This window comes from Cervus elaphus, chromosome 20 (genome assembly GCF_910594005.1).
Source record: "Cervus elaphus chromosome 20, mCerEla1.1, whole genome shotgun sequence".
In the NCBI taxonomy this organism is placed as follows: domain Eukaryota; kingdom Metazoa; phylum Chordata; class Mammalia; order Artiodactyla; family Cervidae; genus Cervus; species Cervus elaphus.
Window position 1 is genome coordinate 99,051,705 of NC_057834.1, and position 26,143 is coordinate 99,077,847.

A 26,143-nucleotide genomic window follows, 5' to 3' on the forward strand; every position below is an offset into this window, starting at 1 on the left:
TAGGCTGATTAGACATATGTGTTTATTATCTGTCACTCTTGCTCATTCAAAAAGAAAAAAATAAATTTGTTAAAAATAGTATTAAGATACCTTCACATTCAATGATCACACTCCTGATCACTTTTTGGGTTTCACCTGATATCATCCTCTGTGATATGAGTGTTGATATTGATATCATATCAACATATGGTATCTGTGTTGTGATATAAGAAAGCCACATTTCTTACAAGAACATCCTACTGTTACCCCTGGGATGTTCTTCCCTTCCTCTGAAACCAGTCCAGGCTCACTCAGCCTGTGCAAAGTTAACTACCTCACCATACTGTTTGGGTGGTAGGCATAAGACCAATTTTGGAGCTGTTAAATATGAAAAGTGTGCATCCTAGAATTGACAGTGTACAATTAGTTTTCTGAGACTGTGACATTGAAGTTTACACACTCCAACAATTTGTCTATGTGAATATTTTGATAAAAAACAAACCCTTAAATTGTAGAATCTTAACATCACTGTGTAGTGAGATAGTGACTGTGAAAATTATTTGCAAAAAGTTAAAAGAATTCAATTATTATTATTAATTTTTTACCAAAGAAGGCAAATATTTTAAACTTGCATATCTTTCTGTAACGGTATGTCTCTTAGTAGTATGTTACCTAATAGACTCTTCTGGAAAAAAATAAAAAACAAGGTTTGTTTGTCCCTTCAAATAAATATACATTTTCACACTGAGGGAGAAAGTGCTATAAAGAGAAAATTTGAAAACAAATATTTCAAAATATCACCATTGTTGGGGGCTTTATTTTTTTGCTAAAAATTATGTAACTTCATCTGTCACCTACAAAAAAGCGCTTTAAAATACTTACGAACAAGTATTTTATATCTTGTTTCAATCTTTCAATTGAGTGAGTGAATTTTGAACCCTTTGTTTAAAAGTATGAAAATAGAGCAGCTTCTACTCAGTTTGAAAGGACAACTAATCAGTATTGGGGTAGTAAAATTATGGTAACCAAATGTTAATAATAGGCTTGTATAATTCATGAATTAGCTTCTTTTTCTCTTATTTTTAGTGAGAAGAAAGGCTTTTTATTTTGTTAATAAATTATCAAGATGTATTTTATTCTATCTCATTTTAAAATTATATTTTAGTGTACATTTTACAATATATATGTTGTAACTGTGTATTTGCAAAATATACTTATGTATATATAAAATTTATAAGTTAATTTAAAAAACTGAACATATATTGGGGATATATGCTCAAATCCATTTAATTTTAAAAGCCATGCACGGACTAAAATATTTAAAAGCCACTAGTCTATTAACCTCTAACTTCAGCATGTTACAAAATTGCTGAGTCAGACACAAGATGGTGTTCCAGTGCACTGAGCCATTTTCTGTAGGGGAACAGATGAGAGGTAATGGAGAAAGAACTTGAATTTGTTAAGCAGCAACACAAATTATGAGGAAACTTTAAGATGCAGGCAACAATGATAACCTTCATTGTTCTCTTTTCCCAAGAAGCAAATAAATCAGAAGATGGCTAATCTTACATAAGTATTATTAGAGAAATCATCTTCTTCTAAATCCATCAGTATATCATTCAATTAAATATATCCCTCAATTAAATATTGAAGGAAGGCTTGTGTTAATAGTTACTAATAACAGGGGTACTCCCCTCCTTCCTGAATCCTCCTTGTTACTATAAGCTCCACAAGTGCAAGGACCACATGTCTTATTTACTCCCTTATCTCCAGCACTTGGGACAGTGAGTGGTACAGAACAGGGGCTCAACAAATATTTGTTGAGTTGAACTGACTTGTTCTGGAGAAATCTCATTCCCTGTGACCAACCAGGCTTATAAGTGATGTTGAATCTTCAAATTTGCAACAGAATTTTAAAAAAAGAATAGTTGGAAAATTATATATAGTAGTTGTTTGTTTTTTTTTTTTTAGTAACTCAGTGACCCTTCCACATGGAATCTAACCATCAGTCAATATCTTTCTGTTTTATTTCTTCATTTCTCTTCCTTTTCTTCCTTCTTCTTCTTTTACTATCTGGGGAGTTTCCCTAGTAGATACATGGTGGTTGTCTGTGGTTACCTGTCTAGTTAGAGAAAAGAAAACTTTGCTTCTATATTTTCTGAGAACAAGCCCTAGATGATGAAGAAAGCCTGGTGACGCAAGAACCTGACATACAAACCAATTATCCATGTATGATGATTAGGATGATTTTTAAGTCTGTAGATTTGAGGTGGCCATTTGTGTAGCTAGAGCTAGATGATACACTTGCAAATCAAAAGCTCAATTAAGTGAATAACCACAATGACAAATACTTTTCTAGGAAATACTAGTTCAGTTTCCATTTCTAGTATTTTTCCATTCCTTTAAATGTCTATTTTGGTTCATTGTTGATACCAAAAGTCCTGAAAATACTTACAGTGTGCTATGAATAACTGAGTGTCATTTGTCAATAAATATTGAAATGGTTGCCAACATAGTGATTTAGTGCATCAGACAAATGTTGGCACCAGTTAAACTTGGTAAGAAGTTTCAGACATACATTTTTAAACTTTTATTTTAAGGAGATTAGAATCTAAAATGAATTATTCATCCTTACTACTTCACTTCGCAAAGTTCCATTTCTGAAAGTTTTTGATTAGTTATCAATTTTACTCATCTGTCCAAAGTGATACATTTACAGGACCCAAATAAAACCCCTAAATATAATTGTACTGTCATCTGTTGAAAGGCTTACGTAAAACATTGTAGTGCAAAATACTTAAATTATTAGTAATCCTCAAAGATTCTTAAAATGGAGAGTTGTAACTTTCCCACAACTGACATTCAGCAAGCACAGATGTTGTTTATAGATGAACAAACCACATGAAAGATGCCATGTCTTGGATAGGAGCAATGCATTTTCAAGAGCTTTTTAGGTTGCCAGAAGCCTTGTTAAATGGAAATAAATATCAAAAAGTAAAATGAGACATGGGACAAATTTAAAACACTGATAGCCACAGGGTCCCACACAACATAAATTTGATTCACAGTCTGACTCTGCTTTTCTCAACAGCTAAATCTAAGAGACATGATACACAGGATTCACAGATTCCATCATGTAATAACTTGTAACCTAGGCATCAGAAGCAGAACTTTTGTGGCTCAAGAGAAAGTGTATTGTAGGTTCTCCTAAAGAGGAGAGTGATTCACATAAAAGACAGGTTTCTCACAAACATTCCTACACAAAAATCACACAGTAGTTATTTAAGTTAGTTAGTTTATCAATTCAGTTCAGTTCAGTTCAGTTCAGTCGCTCAGTCGTGTCCAACTCTTTGCGACCCCATGAATCGCAGCACGCCAGGCCCCCCTATCCATCACCAACTCCCGGAGTTTACTCAAACTCATGTCCATCGAGTCGTTGATGCCATCCAGCCATCTCATCCTCTGTCATCCCCTTCTCCTGCCCCCAATCCCTCCCAGCATCAGGGTCTTTTCCAATGAGTCAGCTCTTCGCATCAGGTGGCCAAAGTATTGGAGTTTCAGCTTCAGCATCTGTCCTCCCAATGAACACCCAGGACTGATCTCCTTTAGGATAGACTGGTTGGATCTCCTTGCAGTCCAAGGGACTCTCAAGAGTTTTCTCCAACACCACAGTTCAAAAGCATCAATTCTTCAGTGCTCAGCTTTCTTCACAGTCCAACTCTCACATCCATACATGACCACTGGAAAAACCATAGCCTTGACTAGACGGACCTTTGTTGGCAAAGTAATGTCTCTGCTTTTTAATATGCCGTCTAGGTTGGTCATAACTTTCCTTCCAAGGAATAAGCATCTTTTAATTTCATGGCTGCAATCACCATCTGCAGTGATTTTGCTCAATGAAAGTTCAGTGAAGGACATTCTGGAACATAGATGCTTGGTGAGCATTAATATTCTTTTTTCTGTATCAGTCTTTTGTTGTCGTTGTTCAGTCACTAGGTTCTGTCCTACTCTTTGTGACCTCATGGACTGCAGCATGCCAGGCTTTGCTGTCCGTCAGTATCTCCTGGAGTTTGCTCAAACTTATGTTCATTGAGTCAGTGATGCCATCCAACCACCTTATCTTCTGTCACCTCCTTTTCTTCCTGCTCTCAATGTTTCCCAGCATCAGGATCTTTTCCAGTGAACTGGCTCTTCGCATCAGGGGGTCAAAATATTGGAGCTTTGGCTTCAGCATCAGTCCTTCCAATTAATATTCAGTGTTGATTTCTTTAGGATTGACTGGTTTGATCTTCTTGCTTCCATCTTTTAGGCTCCAAGTATCTCTTTGCTCTATGCTTCCCATATATAAAAAATACTCTCTGATTTCTGAAGTGAGACAGCTTCCCATCCTGTCCCTTCAATGTATCCAGCTCAGAGCCAAGTTCTCTGGGTAGTGAGCAGTAGTGGCTGCCTCGTTGGCGATGACTTCTCTGGTCTACCACCTATAATCCCCGAATACATGTTACCTGCACCCCACTCCCTCACGTACAATATAAAGTGGTGGAACAGGAGCAATGAATGCTCCACTTTGGAAAGGAAAAAAAATGTGAAATGCCAGAAGTTATTGGTCTGAAACATCGCTATCTGCTGGGTGATGTATTAACATTAGAGTTTTTGATTTTAGCCTACAGGACCTCTGTTAATACTGAGACAGAAAGAATCTCAATTAAGTATCCTTTGTTTTAAGTTAAACACAGTAGAGTAATAATAGGATAAATTAATAATTTGTCCTCTCCTCTCTAGTCTCTCCCCCTAAAGTAATAGTTTTGTGAGAATCTTTCCACATTTTTCCTCATGCCTATATAAATGTATGATAGGGCTTTTCTCTGCTTTAAACAAAAATTGAGTCAGTCTATCTATCTATCAATCTTTTGTTTTTCTTTACCACATGGCATAAACTTTATTCCACAACATACATAATAGATCTATTCATTTTTTAATAGCTACAAGTATTCCATACTATGTAAATTTTTCTTTTATTTATAGGTATTCAGTTTTTTTCCAGTTTTCCTCCAAGCAAAAATACAACATACTCACCAAAATAAAAATATTCTTAAATATAAACATGTGCAAGTGTACAGTGCTTTTATTTGTGTGTAATAAAATCTCATGTGTGCCTTGTTGAATCAAAGGGTTTGAGCTTATTCACTGCAAAGGATTATGTCAGATTATTGTCCAAACTATAGTAATTATACTCCTACTGGCATACTGCATCATCACTAAGAGTGAACACTATCTATCTTCTGTAATTTTTATCAATGTAACAGATGAGAAATGGTATTTCATTGCTTTAAACCATATATCCTTGACTATGAACATCTTTCACGTGTCTGATAGTTTTTACAAATATGTACTAATAATTTATCTCAGCTTACCCTCAAATAATGTATAATGCATGCACTTTACAACAGTATACTTCTGTCTTCATATCTCTAGTGTCTTCCTTCAAAGTGATGAGAACTATTAAGATTTTTAAAAATAATTTTATTTATTTATTTATTGGCTGTGCTGGGTCTTCGTTGCTGCCTGGGCTTTTTCTCTAGTCTCAGAGAGCAGGGGCTACTCTCTGGTTGTGGGGCAGTGGCTTCTCTTGCCGCAAAGCGCAGACTCTAGGGCACTCGAGTTTCAATAGTTGTGGCACATGGGATAAGTAATTGCAGCTCTCAGGCTCTAGAGCAAGGCTCAATAGCTATGGCACACGGGCTTAGTTGCCCTGTGGCATGTGGGACCTTCCTGGACCAGGGATTGAACCTGTTTCTCCTGCATTGGCAGGCAGATTCTTTACCACTGAGCCACCAGGGAAGCCCTCAAGATTTTTTTACTTAGAGCTATTAAGATTTACTTAGCAATTTTTGTTTTTTATTTATTTTATAACTGGCAGTTTGTACCTTTTGACCGCCTTCACCAATTTCACCCACCCTCCATCCTCTGCCTCTGTCAAATACCAGTCTGTTGTCTGTATTCATCAGTTCAGTGTTTGTTTGGTTGGTTTTTAGAGTCCATGTATAAGTGAGATCATACAGCATTGTTTTTCTCTATTTGACTTATTTTACTTAGCATGCCCTTGAAGTCCGTCCACAGTGTTACTAATGGCAGTAATTCCTTCATTTTTATGGCTGAATAATATTACATGATATTACATCCAGCCACAGGACTGGAAAAGGTCAGTTTTCATTCCAATCCCTAAGAAAGACAATGCCAAAGAACATTCAAACTACTGCACAATTGCACTCATCTCACATGCTAGCAAAGAAATGCTCAAAATTCTCCAAGCTAGGCTTCAGCAGTACATGAACCAAGAACTTTCACATGTTTAAGCTGGATTTAGAAAAGGCAGAGGAACCAGAAATCAAATTGCCAACATCCACTGGAGCATAGAAAAAGCAAGAGAATTCCAGGAAAACGTCTGCTTCATTGACTATGTTAAAGCCTTTGACTGTGTACATCACAACAAACTGTACAAGATTCCTAAAGAGATGGGAATACCAGATCACCTTACCTGCCTCCTGAGAAATCTGTATGCAGGTCAAGAATCAGCAGTTAGAACCAGACATGGAACAACGGACTGGTTCCAAATTGGGAAAGGAGTTTGTCAAGCCTGTATACTGTCAAGCTGCTTATTTAACTTATATGCAGAGTACATCATGTGAAATGCTGGGCTGGATGAAGCACAAGCTGGAATCAAGATTGCCGGGAGAAACATCAATAACTTCAGATTCAATAACTTCAGATATGCAGTTGATACCACCCTTATGGCAGAAAACAAAGAGGAATTAAAGAACCTCTTGATGAAAGTGAAAGAGCAGAGTGAAAAAGCTAGCTTAAAACTCAACATTCAGAAAACAAAGACCATCTGGTTGCATCACTTCATGGCAATTAGACGGGGAAACAACAGAAATAGTGACAGACTTTATTTTCTTGGACTCCAAAATCACTGCAGATGGTGACTGCAGCCATGAAATTAAAAGACACTTGCTCCTTGGAAGAAAAGCTATAACCAGTCTAGACAGCATATTAAAAAGCAGAGGCATTACTTTGCCAACAAAGGTCCATATAGTCAAAGCTATGGTTTTTCCAGTAGTCATATGTGGATGTGAAAGTTGGACCATAATGAAAGCTGAGCACCAAAGAATTGATGCTTTTGAACGGAGGTGTTGGAGAATACTCTTGAGAGTCCCCTGGACTGCAAGGAGATTCAACCAGTCCATCCTGAAGGAAATAAGTCCTGAATATTCATTGGAAAGACTGATGCTGGAGCTGAAACTCTAATACTTTGGCCACCTGATGCAAAGAACCAACTCATTGGAAAAGACCTTGATGCTGGGAAAGATTGAAGGCGGGAGGAGAAGGGGACGACAGAGGATGAGATGGTTGGATGGCATCACCAACTCGAGGGACATGAGTTTGAGCAAGCTCCAGGAGCTGATGACTAACAGGAAGCCTGGCATGCTGCAGTCCATGGGGTTGCAAAAAGTTGGACACGAGTGAACTTTCACAGCTTATCCAATTGTGCATTGATGGACATTTAGTGTGTTTCCATATCTTGACTATTGTAAATAGTGGTCCAGTGAAAAGGGCGGTTCAGAAATCTTTTCAAGTCATTGTCTTTATTTTCTTTCCTGAAGTAAAATTGCTGGGTCATATGGTAGCTCTGGGTTTCCCTGGTAGCTCAGCTGGTAAAGAATCCGCCTATAATGCCAGAGACCTGGGTTTGGTCCCTGGGTTGGGAAGAGCCCCTAGAGGAGGGTATGGCAACCCACTCTAGTATTCTTGCCTGGAGAATCCCCATGGACAGAGGTGTCTGGTGGGCTACAGTCCATGGGGTCGCAAAGAGTAGGACACGACTGAGCACAGAACAGCAGCATGGTAACTCTAGCTCTAATTTTTTTAAGAAGTCTTCACACTGTTTCCACAGTGACTGCACCAATTTACGGCTTCACCAGCAGTGCACAAGGGTTCTCTTTTCTCCGCATCCTCTCCAACACTTGCTTTCTTATCTTTTTAATAATAGTCTTTCTCACAGATGTGAAAAGGTATCTCATTGTGACTTGAATTTGCATTTCCCTGATAATTAGTGATATGGAGCACTTTTTCATGTGCTCTTTGGCCATCTCTATATTGTCTCTGAAAAAAATGCTAAATTCTCTGTCCATTTTTTTAAGCAAGTTGTTTGTTTTCCTGTTACTGAGTTTTATGAGTTCTTTGTATATTTTGGATATTAACCCCTTATCAGATATATTACCTGCAAATTATTTCTCCCGTTCAGTAGGTTGCCTTTTCATCTTGTTGACAGTTTCCTTTGCTGTGCAGAAGCTTTTGAGTTTGATGTTGTCCCACTTGTTACTTTTGCTTTTGCTGACTTTGCTTTTGGTGTCAAATCCAAAAATCATTGCAAGACCAGTGTCAAAGAGTTTACTGCCTATATTTTCCTCTAGGAGTTTTAAGGTTTCAGGTGTCATGTTCAACAGCCTTTAATCTGTTTTAATTTTTGTGTAAGATATAAGAAAATGGTCTAGTTTCATTTTTTTTTTCTGCATGTATCTGTCAACTTTCCCCCCACTATTTATTAAAGAGACTATTTTTTCTCCATTGTATATTCTCGGCTTTTTTGTCATAAACCCATATGCATGTGAATCTATTTCTGGGCTGTCTATTCCATTTCATCGATCTTTGTCTCTTTTTATGCCAATATTGTAGTGTTTGATTACTATAGCTCTGTAATATAGTTTGAAATCAGGATGTATGATGTCTCTAACATTTTCTTCTGTCTCAAGATTGCTTTGATTATTAAGGATCTTTTGTGGTTCCATATAAATTTTAGAATTGTATGTTCTTCTTCTGTGAAAGAATACCATTGGAATTTTAATAGAAATTACATTGAATCTGTAGATTATTTTGAGTAGTATAGACATTTTAACAATATTCTTCCAGTCGATGAGTATGGGTTATTTTTTAATTCATTTGTGTCTTCTTCAATTTCTTTCATCAATGTCTTATAGTTTTCAATGGACAGGTCTTTCACCTCCTTGGTTAAATTTATTCCTAGGTGTTTTATTCTTTTTGATACTATGGTAAAAAGAATTGTTTTCTTATTTTCTCTTTCTCATAGTGTTTTATTAGTGCATAATTTATTTTTGTATATTGATTTTTTATCCTGAAACTTTCTAAATTTGTTAGTTTAATGATTTTTCTTTTTGGTTGAGTGTTGAGGGTTTTCTGTAGATACTGTCATGTCATCTGCAAATAGTGGTGGTTTTACTTCTTCCTTTCCAATTGGATGCATTTTATTTCTTTTTCTTGCCTAATTGTTCTGGCTAGGACTTCTGGTATTATGTTGAATAAAAGTGGCAAGAGTAGGCATCCTTGTCTAGTTCCTGATCCTAGAGGTAATGCTTTCAGCTTTTCGCCACTGAAAGTGAAAGTGAAAGTCACTTAGTTATGTCTGACTCTTTGCAACCCCATGGACTGTACAATCCATGATATTCTCTAGGCCAGAATACTGGAGTGGGTAGCCTTTTCCTTCTCCAAGGGATCTTCCCAACCCAGGGATTGAACCCAGGTCTCCCACATTGCAGGCGGATTCTTTACCAGCTGAGCCACAAGGGAGGCCCTTTCTCCACTGAGTATTATGTTAACTATAGAGTTGCCATACATGGGCTTTATTATGTTGAGGTTTGTTCCTTTTGTTTCCACTTTGTTGAGAGTTTTATCATGAATAAATGTTGAATTTTGTCAAATACTTCTTCTGTGTCGTCAACATGTTCATATGATTTTTATCCTTTTTTTGTTGTTAATATGATGTAACACTTTGATTTGTGGATGTTGAACCATCTTTGCACTCTGGAATAAATCCCAGTTGAATATGGTGTACAATTCTTTTAAATTGTTATTGGATTTGGTTTGCTAATATTTTGTTGAGTATTTTTACATCTATGCTCATCAAGGACATTGGCCTGCAATTTTCTTGTAATAACTTTCTCTGGCTTTGGTATCAGAGTAATGTTGACCTCATAAAATGAGTTTGGAGGAGTCCCTTCTCTTCTATTTTTGGGAAGCTTTCAAGAAGGCTAGATATTAGTTCTTCTTTAAGTGTTAGAATTCACCAGTGAAGTCATCTGGTCTTGGACTTTTATTTGTTGGGAGGATTTTGATTACTGACTCAATCTTCTTACTAGCAATCATTCTTTTCAGGCTTTCCATTTCCTAGTGACTCAGTCTTGGTACTTTGTATATTTCTAGGAAACTATTTCTTTTAGGTTGTCCGATTTTCTTTCATATAATTGTTCGTGATAGTCTCTTATAATCCTTTGTATTTTTGTAGTATCAGTTGTAACATCTCCACTTTCATTTCTGATTTTATTTATTTGAGTTATCTCTCTTTTTGGTGAGTCTAGTTCATAGCCCCCTTTAAAAGTTTTGTTTACTTTTCTTTTTGCCTTTCTTATTGTCTGGCTCCAGTCCTATTATCCTTATCTCCTCATTGACTTTCTCTCTTATATAATGTGTGTCTTTCCAATCTGCATTCTGTGTGTTTATTTACATAATATGAATTTCTGATAAGTATCTAACTTATCTAATTTTTAAAGTTAGATAACTTTATCTAACTTTTAAAAAGTATCTAACTTTTTAAATTATGTAACTTTTAAAACTAAAAGTTTGAAAATTTTAAATGAATGATATTGCAGTATAGAATGGGAAAGACTAGTGATCACTTCAAGAAATTTAGGGACACCAAGGGGACTTTTCATGCAAAGATGGGTACAATAAAGGACAGAACTGGTATGGACCTAATGGAAGCAGAAGATATTAAGAAGAGGTGGCAAGAATACACAGAACTATGCAAAAAAGATCTTCACGACCCAGATAATCACGTGGTGTGATCACTCACACTCACCTAGAGCCAGACATCCTGGAATGTGAAGTCAAGTGGGCCTTAGGAAGCATCACTACAAATAAAGCTAGTGCAGGTGATGGAATTCCGGTTGAGCTATTTCAAATTCTCAAAGATGATTCTGTGAAAGTGCTTCACTCAATATGCCAGCAAATTTGGAAAACTCAGCAGTGGCCACAGGACTGGAAAAGGTCAGTTTTCATTCCAATCCCAAAGAAAGGCAATGCCAAAGAATGCTCAAACTACTGCACAATTGCACTCATCTCACACGTTAGTAAAGTAATGCTCAAAATTCTCCAAGCCAGGCTTCAACAGTTTGTGAACCGTGAACTTCCAGATGTTCAAGCTGGATTTAGAAAAGGCAGAGGAACCAGAGATCAAATTACCAACATCCGTTGGATCATCGAAAAAGCGAGAGAGTTGCAGGAAAACATCTATTTCTGCCTTATTGACTACACCAAAGCCTTTGACTGTGTGGATCACAACAAACTGTGAAAAATTCTTCAGGACATGGGAATACCAGACCACCTGACCTGCCTCTTGAGAAATCTGTATGCAGGTCAGGAAGCATCAGTTAGAACTGGACATGGAACAACAGATTGGTTCCAAATCGGGAAAGGAGTACGTCAAGACTGTATATCGTCATCCTGCTTATTTAACTTATATGCAGAGTACATCATGTGAACTGCTGGACTGGAGGAAGCACAAGCTGGAATCAAGATTGCCGGGGGAAATATCAATAACCTCAGATATGTAGATGATACCACCCTTATGGCAGAAAGTGAAGAAGAACTAAAGAGCCTCTTGATGAAAGTGAAAAAGGAGAGTGGAAAAGTTGGCTTAAAATTCAACATTCAGAAAACAAAGATCATGGCATCTGATCCTATCACTTCATGGCAAATGTTGGAGAAACAATGGAAACAGTGACAAACTTAATTTTTGGGGGTGCTGCAAAATCACTGCAAATGGTGACTGTAGTCATGAAATTAAAAGACGCTTGCTCCTTGGAATAAAAGTTACAACAAACCTAGACTGCCTATTAAAAAGCAGAGACATTACTTTGCCAACAAAGGTCTGTCTAGTCAAAGCTATGGTTTTTCCAGTAATCACGTATGGATGTGAGAGTTGAAGTATAAAGAAAGCTGAGTGCTGAAGAATTGATGTTTTTGAACTGTGGTGTTGGAGAAGACTCTTGAGAGTCTCTTGGACTGCAAGGAGATCCAACCAGTCTATCCTAAAGGAAATCAGTCCTGAATATTCATTCGAAGGACTGATGCTGAAGCTGAAACTCCAGTACTTTGGCCACCTGATGTGAAGAACTGAGTCATTGGAAAAGACTGTGATGCTGCGAAAGATTGAAGGCAGGAGGAAAAGGGGATGACAGAGGATGAGAAGGTTGGATGGCATCACCAACTCAATGGACATGAGTTTGAGTAAACTCTGGGAGTTGGTGATGGACAGGGAAGCCTGGTATGCTGCAGTCCATGGGGTCACAAAGAGTCTGACATGACTGAGCCACTTAACTGAACTGAACTGAACTGATTGCTGTATAAATATAATACTGTTTTTTACTTTTATTTCCCTCTCAGCATCATGTTTTTATGATCAATCCATACTGTTGCAAGTAGCTTTGGTTCATTGTTTCAGGTTGCTGCATAGCATTCCTTCAAAAGCATAATCCAGGTTTCCTCATTCATTCTCATTTTGATGGGCTTCTCAGGTGCTTCTAACTCCTTGCTGCCACAAATAATATGTTGAACATCCTCTTGTATGTCTCTTGTGCATGCATGTGAATGTTTCTCTAAGGTGTGCACCCAGAAATATCAATAGAAGTGCTGAGTGGTAAGTGATGTACATGCTCAATTGATAAGCTATGTTTTGATTATCCATTCATTAACTGATGGGCATTTGAGTTGTCCCTACCTTTTGTTGGAATGATGCTGCTCTAAGCATTCACGTAGGGCTTCCCTGCTGGCTCAGCAGTAAGGAATCCACCTGCCAGTACAGGAGATGCAGATTCCATCCCTGGGTCAGAAAGAACCCCTGGAGAAGGAAATGGCAATGCTTTTCAGCATTCTTGCCTGGGAAATCCTATGGAAAGAGGAGCCTGCTGGTCTACAGTCTGGGGGGGTTGCAAAAAGTGGGACATGACTTAGTGACTAAATAACAACAAGAATAACATAAGCATTCATGTACAAAATTATGTGTGGACATATGCTTTCATTTCCCTTGGGTATATTCCTGGGAGTGAAATTGTTTGGTCTAATATAGTAACTGTATGTTTAAGTTTTTAAGAAATGTCCAATATGTTGCCAAGGTGGCTGAATCATTTAATGTGTCTAGCATCAGCAATGTATAAAGATTCTTCACTAAAACCTAGTATCTGTCTTTTTTAGTTTAGCTGTCCTACTGTGTGTGAAGTACCTCTTTGTGGTTTTTACTTGCATGAGACGATTTTTAACCTATCATATTGGCATAGATCAAATTTTGAATAAACACTGAGATGGAGAGTATACTGGGGGAAAATAGGCGCTAAGCCACTCTGCTGGTGGGAATGTGAGTGAGTGCAAGTCTAGGGAGGTTTTTTGGCTTACTTGTCTTCTTTATCAGTGCTTTAAATGCATATAACTTTTGATTTAATTCCTCTTCTAGCAATTTGAACTTGAGATATTTTTGCATATGAAGATGTGGAAAATGATTTATGTACAGGGATTTTCACAATAGCATTGTTTGTACCAGAGTTAATTAGTGTGGGACTGGTTATGTAAATGGGATGCAGCGCTTCATTTTAAAAGAATGAGGCAATTTCATATGTACTGATCTAAAATTATCTCCAAATTATATTAATATGTGAAGAAAGCTGGGATACCAAGCAATGTTCCACTCTGTTGTCATCTTATTAAGCAAAAAGAAAAAAATATATTTTGCCTATGTATCCCTGGGGTGTCTCTGAAAAAATGCATAAGAAACCAAGATGATTTCCACATTATAAGGAAAAGGGAATTAAGTGGCTGAGAAAGGGTAGAAGGGCATTTTAAAGTACTATTTCTTTCTTTTTGTATTTTAAATTTTTGAACCATATGTATGTTATACTTGTTTTATGAATAATTTTTACTTAAAAATTTCTACCTATAGGTCTGACATTACTTATTGTGTTAATTCCAACTTTATTTTTTGTTGCTATTATAAAAGAAATCTTTTTATTATGTTTCTAATTGATATTGCTTGAACCAGGGGGCACTAATGTTGATTTTTATATGCAGATCTTGTTCTGATAAATTCTTATACAAATATTTTATAATAGTTTCTTATTGGTTTTATAATTTATCTTATTTTATGTAAATATATCACCAAAAAATTTGCAAACTTTATCTCTTCTAATTCTTTTTAATTATCTTAGTGTATTAGTTTGATGGAGTTTTCCTTGTACCATTTTCACTAACAAAGTCAACCTCATGTAGTCCAGAAGATTATTCAAGCTTTCCATCAAGCCTGGGTCTGAGTCTATGTGCTTATTCTTCTCACAAGTAGTAAAACTCGAATGCCAAAGATCTCTATTTCCTTCACCCCTGTGAGTTGTTTTGCTTTAGCCCCTACTTAGTGCTCTTACTTTTCATTTCTGTCAAATGAGTTGTTCTTTCTTGCTTTTGGCTTGGCTATGTATTTTAAACAAAAAAAAAATTCAAAATTTCTATGTGTTTGGAGTTAGAGGCAGCTTCTTATATCAGCTGCTGTATTAGTATGAGGGAGTCTCCACCTCCCATGTTCAGAATATTTATGTCCTCCCCTCCCAAATTCGTATTGTTGAAGCCTTAATCCCCAATATGATGGTATTTGGAGGTAGCCTTTGGGAATAATGGCTTCCCTGGTAGCTCAGTCGTTAAAGAGTCTGCCTGCAATGCGACAGACCTGAGTTCGATCCCTGGGTAGGGAAGATCCCCTGGAGAAGGAAATGGCAACCCACTCCATATTCTTACCTGGAGAATTCCATGGACGAGCCTGGTGGGTTACAGTCCGTGGGGTCACAAAGACTTGGACACGAATAAGTGACTAACTTTTTTTGGGGGGAGATGGAATAATAGGTTTGGATGAGGTCATGTGGATAGAGCCCCTACGAGGGGATTCGTGCTCTCTTACGGGGTTAAAAAAACCTAAGTTCTTTCTTCACGTTATAAGAAAATCAGATGAAGGCTTTCACCAGAACCTGACCATGCTTTCACCCTGATCTAAAACTTCCAGCCTCCAGAACTATAAGAAATAACTATTATTTAAGCCACCCAGTCTCCAGAATTCTTGCCATAGCAGCCCACACTACCTAAGACACCATCTGACCACCACCTCCTTTTAATAATTATTAGCGTACTTATTTCTTTTCCCAGTCATTCAAATGTGGATATATTTGTCAGAATTTTTTGAACCTCCTTGGTTCTCTTCATATTCTTTTTCCATTGGTGTGTTAGTATTCTATTGCTGCATCACAAATTGCCACCTAGATAACAGTTTAAAAAAGACATATTTTTATTTCAGTGTTTTCATAGGTCAGGAGTCTGGGCATGGCTCAGCTGGGTTCTCCGTTGAGGATATCACAAGGCTGCAGCCATGGTGTTGACCAGGGCTGTGACATGATCTGAAGCATGCCATCTTCTTCCAAGCTCACAGAGTTGTCAGCAGAATTCATTTCCCTGCAGCTTTAGAACTCTTGGTGGCTTATTCCTTCAAGGCCAGCAGGAGAATCTCTTTGAACCTAGGGAGAGCCTCAGTCCCTCTTTTAAATGGCTCAACTGATTAGCTCAGGTATACCCAAGATAATCTCTTTTTTTTTTTTTTCACTTCTTTTTTTTTTTTTTTTTTTAATTTTTTTATTAGTTGGAGGCTAATTACTTCACAACATTTCAGTGGGTTTTGTCATACATTGATATGAATCAGCCATAGATTTACACTTATTCCCCATCCCGATCCCCCCTCCCACCTCCCTCTTCACCCGACTCCTCTGGGTCTTCCCAGTGCACCAGGCCCGAGCACTTGTCTCATGCATCCCACCTGGGCTGGTGATCTGTTTCACCATAGATAGTATACATGCTGTTCTTTTGAAACATCCCACCCTCACATTCTCCCACAGAGTTCAAAAGTCTGTTCTGTATTTCTGTGTCTCTTTTTCTGTTTTGCATATAGGGTTATCATTACCATCTTTCTAAATTCCATATATATGTGTTAGTATGCTGTAATGTTCTTTATCTTTCTGGCTTACTTCACTCTGTATAATGGGCTCCAGTTTCATCCATCTCATTAGGACTGATTCAAATGAATTCTTTTTGACAGCTGAGTAATATTCCATGGTGTATATGTACCACAGCTTCCTTATCCATTCATCTGCTGATGGGCATCTAGGTTGCTTCCATGTCCTGGCTATTATAAACAGTGCTGCAATGAACATTGGGGTGCACGTGTCTCTTTCAGATCTGGTTTCCTCAGTGTGTATGCCCAAAAGTGGGATTGCTGGGTCATATGGCAGTTCTATTTCCAGTTTTTTAAGGAATCTCCACACTGTTTTCCATAGTGGCTGTACTAGTTTGCATTCCCACCAACAGTGTAAGAGGGTTCCCTTTTCTCCACACCCTCTCCAGCATTTATTGCTTGTAGTCTTTTGGATAGCAGCCATCCTGACTGGCGTGTAATGGTACCTCATTGTGGTTTTGATTTGCATTTCTCTAATAATGAGTGATGTTCACAAAATGGATTAAAGATCTAAATGTAAGACCAGAAACTATAAAACTCCTAGAGGAGAACATAGGCAAAACACTCTCTGACATAAATCACAGCAAGATCCTCTATGACCCACCTCCCAGAATATTGGAAATAAAAGCAAAACTAAACAAATGGGATCTAATGAAACTTAAAAGCTTTTGCACTACAAAGGAAACTATAAGTAAGGTGAAAAGACAGCCGTCAGATTGGGAGAAAATAATAGCAAATGAAGAAACAGACAAAGGATTAATCTCAAAAATATACAAGCAACTCCTGAAGCTCAATTCCAGAAAAATAAATGACCCAATCAAAAAATGGGCCAAAGAACTAAACAGACATTTCTCCAAAGAAGACATACAGATGGCTAACAAACACATGAAAAGATAATCTCTTTTTTAATTGATTCAACATAAACTGCTTTGGGGCTTCAATTACAGCTGCAACATACCTTCACCTTTGCCATATAGCATAGCATAATTACAAATTACAGGAGTAATATCCTACCACCACTACCATTTTCTACTGGTTAGAACAGGTCACAGGTTCTACACTCAAGAAAAAAGGATTACACAAAGGTGTGAGTACAGGAGAGGGAGAATCATGAGACTATCTTAGAAGTCTGCCTATTGCACTTAGTAATCTCACTGTTGTTTTTGTTCAGTCACTCAGTTGTGTCCAACTCTTTGCAACCCAGTGGACTACAGCACGGCCAGGCTTCCCTGTCTTTCACCATCTCCTGGAGTTTGCTCAAACTCATGTCCATTGAGTCAGTGATGTCATCCAACCATCTCATCCTCTGTTATCCCCTTCTCCTCCTCCCTTCAGTCTTTCCCAGCATCAGGGTCTTTTCCAATGGGTCAGCTCTTCACATAAGGCGGCCAAAGTATTGGAGCTTCAGCTTCAGCATCAGTCCTTCCAGTGAATATTCAGAATGGATTGCTTTTAGGATTGACTGGTTTGATCTACTTGCAGTCCATGAAACTCTCAAGAGTCTTCTCCAACACCACAGTTCAAAAGCATCAGTTCTTCAGTGCTCAGCCTTCTTTATGGTCCAACACTCCCATCCATATATGACTACTGGAAAAACCACAGCTTTGACTAGACAGACCTTTGTTGGCAAAGTAATGTCTCTGCTTTTTAATATGCTGCCTAGGTTTGTCGTAACTCTTATTCCACGGAGCAAGTGTCTTTTAATTTCATGGCTGCAATCACCATTTGCAGTGATTTTTGAACCCAAGAAAATAAAGGCTTTCATTGTTTCCGTTGTTTCCCCATCTATTTGCCATGAAGTAATGGGACCGGATGCTGTGATCTTAGTTTTTTGAATATTGAGTTTTAAGCCAGCTTTTTCACTCTCCTCTTTCACCTTCATCAAGAGGCCCTTTAGTTCCTCTTTGATTTCTGCCATTAGGGTGGTATCATCTACATATCTGAGGTTATTGATATTTCTCCTGGCAGTCTTGATTCCAGCTTGTGCTTCATCCAGCCAGCATTTCACATGATGTACTCTGCATGTAAGTTAAATAAGCTTGATGTACTCCTTTCCCAATTTGGAACCAGTCTGTTGTTCCATGTCCAGTTCTAACTGTTGCTTCTTGACCTGCATACAGGTTTCTCAGGAGGCATGTAATGTGGTCTGGTATTCCCATCTCTTTAAGAATTTTCCACAGTTTGTATTCAATCTGTGCTGTGTTTGTGTGTATATAAACTGTGTTTGTGTGTGCAAACTGTGTTGTAATCTCATACTTGAATACTGTTTGAAATTCACTCTTCAGAAGGACTAAATCTCAAGTCTTTATCTTAATTTCAGCTTCTATTTCAATAACCAGTTAAACCGTCTAATGGGCATTCTCTGCTTCTATGGCCCATTAGCATTTCCAACTTGATACAGAAAACCTTGATCAATGATGTATCTACTAATTTTCATATAAGGAATGATTGTCTGAGTTCATAATGTAAACTTAGCCTTTGAAGTCGTGAGTTTCCTCTGCCTATACCCATTCCACAAGCTGATCTTTTTCACTTCTTTAGGCCTAGTGCATTAAAAAGTTAAGTTTCATTTGCCAGGCACTCAGCTTGGCTAACTACTGAGTCACTTACTGGTATAAAGCAGTGCCTCAGGCTTCAGTATCCTCAGAAATTGCACACGTTGTCCTCCTCAAAGGTCTCTCTAGAGTAGTCAAAATCATGCACACTCGAAGGTGTTCTGTATTCGCAAAACCTGCCTTCCCTTTGCTCCTCTAAACCAGCTATTTTTCAAGTAGGTCATAGGTTGCTTAGTGGTATCACCATCCTTCAAATCATCCCATCTCACAACTTAAAGTAGTAGTGTATGGACTAAAGTAGGGATATTTAACAAGGGAAGGAATCTCCTGATTTAATATGCAAAGAAGCGTTTGTGAATGAGCATATGTGCTTCCCACCACCCCAGGAATGATGTCATTAGCTTTCTTTAGATTTTCAAAGGCATGCATAACTGAATAAAACTGAATTTAGAGTTAATTTTATTCTTTCTCCTTCTTAACTTTTGCTGGGTTGTCAATTCCTTTTAACATGGCCACCTGAATAGTCTTAGTATTTCTATCATCACTACCAGCATCCTACTTCAGGTATTCATTGCCTTTGTATTGTATTCCTACTCTTTTGCCAATTTAATCTTCCTAAAGCCCATATTTGAACATGTGTTTAGCCAGTCAACCATTCATTCAGTTTGTGGTGCCAGTTGCTAAGAATACCAAGATGGGTAGACATTCCATCTCTTCAATCTTTTCACATTTTGGTGAATAAAACAGATAATAAAGATTTTTTTTTTTAAGAAACAGCGTATGTGCAAGAGTAATATTTAGAATGTATAAACTTCTATGGGAATAATCAGAAGATTATCTACCTCTTTTATTCTGAAGGAATAAGAAACAGTTACATAAGATGGACACTTGTGTTGGGCGTGGAAGGATGAATAGGAACTTTCCAAAAGAGTGTCAAAAGATCGTCGATGGAGATGGATTGTATGGTTAGATGTAAGGAATCAAGGTGTAGGCTGAGCTTGGAAAGGTTTAAATAATTTGTATGAAACATAAAGATGCATGGGGGAAGTGCTGGGAAACACGCTGACACGTAGGGTTGGTCAGATTGTAAGATTCTCATTTGTCTTTTGTGAGGACCCATGAAAGATTCAACCATCCATCCCATTAGTGGTAATTTGTTAAATGCCTGATATGGGTTGGATGTTATGATAGGCTCCACAGGAAAGAGATGATAAGAGACACAAGTTGAAATTTGCTAAAAGATAGAACTTAAATGTTTTCACTAGAATAAAGGGAAATGTGTGAGTTGATTGATGTGTTAATTAACTTGATGAAGGCGAAATCCTTTCACAAATGTATGTATGTATCAAAATCATCATGTTGTACACTTTAAATATCTTACAATTTTATTTTCTCAACCATACCTCAATAAAGCTGAGGGAAAAAATATGTAGTAAGTAATCATAATAAAGTTTGACAAATTCTATGAATGTGACCATCTTATAAAAATGAGGAGACAGATCAGGGAAGCTTTTTGAAGAAAGATACTTGAGCCCAGGGTTTTGCACATAGAAGGCACACATTAAAGTTATTTATATGGCCGAGAGACTGGCTGGCTAATGAGACAGGAGGGATCTTCGAGGTAGAAGACGAAGGAAGAGGAGTGTTATGTTTAGGGAAAGATGATCATCCTGAGGTATACAGAGAACTACTGAAGCACAAAAAACATTGACCTGATTCTCTTTTTAAGTCTTCAAATAGAAAGAATGACCTGGAGGAAGGAGAGAATGGGTCCTTTGTGACTGGGGCAGAGAGATGCAGAAGAGAATGTGGAATTAAGAGACATTTAGTAACTGATTTCATATAGGGCCTGACCAGGAGATTATGAAATGTCACAGAAAGGGGGATAGTGAATTCAGCTTTGGACATGCTGAGTTTGAGGCAGTTTGGGGCTATGATGGAGGAAGTAGTAGCCAAGACATACAGCTGTTGAAGTCATCAGCGTGAAGGTGGTAACTGAAAACAGGAAAGTACATGAGATCATCCAGGGAGATTTTATGAAGTCCTTGGGAATGCTAGGGAACACTTGGAAACACTAATCTTGGAAGAAAGTGAGAAAAAAGGGATAGAAAAGAAACAGTAAGAAATTGGAGAAAAATCAGAAAGACAAAGAGGCCATAGACACTGAGGAAGGAACTCACTTAGAAACTCAAGAAACTGTCCAAAATGATAAGTTCTGCTTCAGAGGAGTACTTTTAGTCCTTAAATTCATTTGTACAATATTTATTGGGAGCCTAGCCTGTGTTAGGTTCTAAACATTAAGAATAGGAGCAATTCTAAATATTAAGGATAGAAATTTAGAGTTTGGTAGTTTACATTTTGGTAGAGGAATATTTATATAAACAAATGTGTACAGTGAATTATTTAAGGCATTTGCTAAAATTTTCCATAAGGTACCCAAAGAATGCTAATGCAGGAGAGACCAGTTCTACCCGTAGAGGACAGGGGAAAATGAAGGGATTCATATAAAGGTGACATATGTGAAAGCATTCATTGAATTTGGCATAAGAGGAATTTTTTAGAGGTAAGGGGAAAAGTCAAATTGTAGTTGGCAAGGAATAAATGAGAAATAAGCAAGAAATGTAAGTTATTCTTTCAAGAAATTTGGCTCTGAAAAGAAAGATAATTTCAGGTTCTGCCTTCTTCTGTCTCAACTTCTCTTTTCTGCTTCTGCTTCTGGTAACTTCTGTCTGTATGTCTGTAATGATCATGTTTTTATTTATTTATATACTTATCATTGATGTATAGTTGATTTACAATATTGTGTCAGTTTCAGGTATACAGCAAAGTGGTTCAGATATGCCATATATTCTTTATCCATTCATTTGTTGATGGACACTTAGATTGCTTCCAAGTCTTGGCTATTGAAAATAGTGTGGCTATGGACATTGGGGTGCATATACTTTCAAATTAGAGTTTTTATTTTTTCCAGATACATGACCAGGAGTGAGATTGCTGGGTCATATGGTGGTTGTATTTTTAGTTTTTTAAGGAAATTTCATACTGTTTTCCATAATGACCACCAGTTTACCAACAGTGTAGGAGAGTTCCTTTCTCTCCACACCCTCTCCAGCATTTATTATTTGTAGATTTGTTGATGATGATCATTCTGACCAGTGTGAGGTGATAATTGTTTGCAGTTGTGATTTGAATTTCTCTAACAATTAGAGATGAGTATCTTTTCATGTGCCTGTTGGCTCTCTGTATGTCTTCTTTGGGGAAATGTCTATTTAGATCTTCAGCTCATTTTTTGATTGGATTTTATTTTTTTAAATGTTGAGTTGTATGAGCTGTTTGTATATTTTGGAAATTAAACCATTTTGAGTTGAATTATTTGGAAATATTTTCTCCCAGTCCATAGTTTGTCTTTCATTTTGTTTATGGTTTCCTTTGCTGTGCAAAAGCTTATAAATTTGACAATCATGTTTTTTGTTTTTGTTTTTTACTTCCTGTGTTTTATGATACTTTGACATTTTGGGGACTTGCTGACCCAAGGAGAGACTGTGCCTCCCAGGGCTAGCTAATTCCTAAGAGAGTAAGCAATTTGCCTTCAAACATTCTTTTCATATATAAACCAACTATCCTAACTCAAGCTGCTATAACAAAATGCCATAAACTGGATGGCATAAACAACAGATATCTACATAGAGTTCTGGAGACTAGGGAGATCAAGATCAAGGTGCCAGCAGATTTGTTCCTGGTGAAAGTCTCTTCCTGGCTTGCTTATGGCTGCCTTCTTGCTGTGTGCTTAGCTGGCCTTTCCTTGGCCCATTCTCATGGAGAGAGATCTCTCCCTCTCATCCCCTTCTTACAAAGACTCTAAACCGATCAGGAAGGTCCTACCCTCATGACTTAATCTAAGCACAGTTATGCCTCCCGAATGCTCACCTCCAAATACCATCACATTGGATGTTGGGACTTCAGCATATGAATTTGTGGGGACATAAACAGTCAGTCCATAACACTAATTTGAAGTTCATATCCCTGAATACTTCCTTTACATAATTTTCCACACATCAAGTCAATATTTCTTCTTCCTCAAACCACCCCATGTCCAAGTATCAGACAAGTAAAGACTACTCTTATAGTCCAATGTGTGTGTGCTCAGTCGCTTAGTTGTGTCTGACTCTATGTGATCCCATGGATTGTAACTCGCCAGGATTTTCTGTCCATGGGACTTTCCAGCAAGAATATTGGAGTGGGTTGCCATTTCCTCCCTCAGGGGATCTTCCTGACTCAAGTCTCTTGTATCTCCTGCCTGTAGCCCAGAGCCCACTGGAATTATTTAAGCTACCCAGTCCTAAACTTGCTAAAACTTGCCTACTCTGCCTTGTTCATTCCTTTCTATGAACACCCCCTAAAAGACTCTAGACCATGTTCTCCCCTCACTCTTACTGCCTCCTGACCAATCCTGGAACTTTCCTACGTGGCCCAGCCTGGCAAGTACGCCCTCTTCCCTTGGGAACTGTGAGTAATAATGCTTTTTTCAGTGGCATTGTCCTCTCTCTGTCATCACTCAGTCACTTCTATAAAATAAATCCCAATTATAATCAAGACAGTGGCTCAGATTTAATGCTACTAATGGGAGAAGTTGTGGTTAAATTTGTTAGTCACTGTAATAGTTCTTGCATGTGGGCATGCTTGCGTGCTCAGTCATGTCTGACTTAGCGACCCCATGGGCTATAGCCCGCCAGGTTTCTCTGTTCATGAAATTTTCCAGGCAAGAATACTGGAGTGGGTTGCCATTTCCTATGTCAGGGGATCTTCCTGACCCAGGGATCAAACCCCTATCTCTTCTATCTCCTACATTGGCAGGTGGATTCTTTACCACTGCACCACCTGGGAAGTCCTGTATTAGTTCTTAGGACAGCTACAATGAATTACCACAAACCAGGTGACCTAAGCAATATAAATTCATTCTGTCACAGTTCTGGAGGCAAGAAGTCTGAAATCAAGGTGGACAGTGCTCGCTCTGAAGGCTTTAAGGAAGAATCCTTCTTTCCCAGCTTCTGGTGTCTCCCAGCAGTCCTTGGAATTCTATGACTGTGACAACATCCAGTCTCTGCCTGTGTCTTCACGTATCTTCTAATGAGGACACTGGTCATTTGATTTAGGGCCCACCCTATGGGGGCTGCCCTGGTGGCTAAGATGGTAAAGAATCCACCTGCAATGCAGAGACCCGGGTTTGATCCCTGGGTCAGGAAGATCCCCTGGAGAAGGGAATGGCAACCCACTCTAGTATTGTTGCCTGGAGAATTCCATGGACAGAGGAGCCTGATGGGCTACACTCCTTGGGGTCAAAGAATCAGACACAACTGAGCGATTAACACTTTCACTAATCTCATGTGACTTTATCTTAACTTAGTTAATTACATCTGCAAAGACCTTTTCCCCAAATAAGATCCTATTTTGAGGTTCTGGGTAGACATGAATTTGGGGGACAGTGTTCAATCCAGCACGTTCTCCAAACTGTTATGAGGCAGAGTTCTCACATTAGACTGCTCACACAGAGTGCTCATTCTGCTCGCTTTGCTTACATTCAACAACCAACTTCGAGACAGACATTTTCATATCTAATTTAAACATACACAGATTTGGAGTTGTAAAAATGTCTTCAAAACATTGATTCTGTAGAGAACATATTTTAAAGGCTTGTTTGTCCACAGGTGTGCACTGCTTCCGTTGGAGAAAGTTGAGATGGGTGATGGGGCTTCTTGATTAAGAGACAGTATCACTGGTTCCAAGAGACACCTGAGCACAGCTCAGCAGACCAGCCAGTGTGTCCTGACAGTGGGACCCTCTGAGAAAGTCATCTGAAAAGCTGACTCTGGTCATCTCTTCCCATACACACCTGTTTTGCAAGAGTCTGGGAAAGACAATGATAATTTGCAGGACCAAGACCTGAAAATAAAGAAAGCCAAGATGTGTGAGCTTGGCATTTAAATTTCATTTTAGAAATGCCAGATAGATGTGTGCTGAGAAGTTCCATGAGGAGTCCCAGAAGCTGTAGGGACAAAAAACAAAAATGGAGGGGCAAAAAGATGGAGCTCAGAAAAGGTTCCCTGGTAAATTCGCCAGGCAGGCAGTTGGGATCCTGAAAGACTTCATCCTGGGAGTCAATGGGAATAACAAATAGGCTTCACAAGAACTCCAGCCTAGCTCTGCATTATTTTAACCCCAGATTGAATTAAGATGATCTACTTCTGGGCTAAATTCTTGCCAAAAGTAAAAGTCAACCCAGAGCCTCAAATTGCCTTCATATTTCTTCATGTACCATGTCTCAACTTCAATAAAAAAAGAATGAAGCCTACAAAAGTGACCTAAACCAGAAAGAAAATATGAACAGAGCCACAGGAGATACAAATGTTGGCATTTTTAAACACGATTTTAAAATAACTATGAGAATATGTTTAAAATTAAAGAACAAAGTGGATAATTTGTCAGAGAATGGAAAACTGTAAGTCTGAATCCAATGGAAGTTCTAGAACTGAAAAATGAAAGGTAAGCACTGAATGGATTAATTTGATAGTAGATTCAGTGCAGCTAAAGAGAAAATAAAATTGGATATAGGTCAGAATAAAATATCCATACTGAAGCAGAGAGAGAAAGAGAGACAAAACATGTAAGAGGCATGAGGAACACAATAAAAAGGTCTAATATATGTAAAGCTAGAGTTCACTGAGAGAGAAGAGGGCAAAGAAGACAGAATCCAGGATATATAAAGAGATTCTAGGGACTTCCCTGGCGGTCCAGTGGTTGAGACTTCACCTTCCAATGCACGGGGAGCCGGTTTGATCACTCGTCAGGGAGCTAAGATTCAACGTGCCTTGTGGCCAAAAAACCAAAGCATAAGACATAAGCAATATTGTAACAAATTCAATAAAGACTTTATAGCAGATAACTCAAAATAAAGATGGGCAAGAGACTTGAAGACACTTCTACAGAAGAGGGGGTTATGAGCTGAATCATGCACCCTCCCTTCAATGCATATTCTGAAGTTTTAACCCCCAGTTCCACAGAATGTGACTGTAAGGCTCTTTAAAAGAGTAATTAAGTTAAAATGAGGTTATTAGGATGGGCCCTAATCCAATTTGACTAGTATCCTTAGAAGAAGAGGAGATTAGGACACAGACATCCATAGAGGGACAACCGTGTAAAGACAAGGAGAACACAGCCATCTACAAGTCAAAGACAGAGGCCTCAGAAGAAACCAACATTGCTCGCACTTTGATCTCAAACTTCTAGCCTCCAAAATTGTGAGAAAATAAATTTCTATTGTTTAAACCACCTAGACTGTGGTACTTCAAGTTATGGCAGTCCTAGCCAGCTAATACAGAGAATATTCTTAAATCCAGTCAATTTTCACAAAAAGGTGTTCAACCTAATTTATCATCAGGGAAATGCA

At 38.1% G+C, this 26,143-nt stretch overlaps 1 protein-coding gene across 1 annotated transcript in view; it reads left to right on the top strand.

Annotated features, from left to right (window-relative positions):
• The window catches only part of LOC122676785 (translation initiation factor IF-2-like), a 29,917-nt gene that overhangs the window by 2,074 nt on the left and 1,700 nt on the right, over window positions 1-26,143 (top strand). The window lies entirely within an intron of this gene.